Source organism: Oryzias melastigma, linkage group LG12, assembly GCF_002922805.2.
Source record: "Oryzias melastigma strain HK-1 linkage group LG12, ASM292280v2, whole genome shotgun sequence".
NCBI lineage: Eukaryota > Metazoa > Chordata > Actinopteri > Beloniformes > Adrianichthyidae > Oryzias > Oryzias melastigma.
In genome coordinates, this window is record NC_050523.1 from 21,794,965 (window position 1) to 21,795,516 (window position 552).

The window sequence follows — 552 nt, forward strand, 5'->3', positions numbered from 1 at the left end:
GATTCTATGTAAAGAACCCCCCCAGCATACTGTCAGTATTGATATTTCATTCAGACGGAAGCTAAACAATGAGATCACTGAAGGCAAACGGCCAACCACACTGAAAAAAAAAATCTGTTGGATTAACTTAATTCAATAGTGGACATCGGTTGCACACAGATGTTTAGCTTTCACAGCAACTTAAACGCTCGAGTTAAATCAACACAAGTTAATTTCATTCAACAAAACTGATTACTTTGTGTTAAAAATATGTGATTGAGACATGTTACCATAATGTAATTTGAGCTCTTGGATCAGTTTAATTTGTCACAATTTCATCACTTTATTTCAACACTATTCACACTATTTACTCCAAAACTATTTGCTGACTTAAATACAACTTATTTTTTATATTTAAATTTTGAATGATATTCTAATGTCAAATACATCAGACCTTGAAATTAAAAATGTATTTTTTTTCTGAGATAACTGCCTGTAAGAACTACTAATATTTCAAAACAAAGGTCATACCAGTAAAAAAAAATACTTACTAAAATAAATCATTTATAGAAC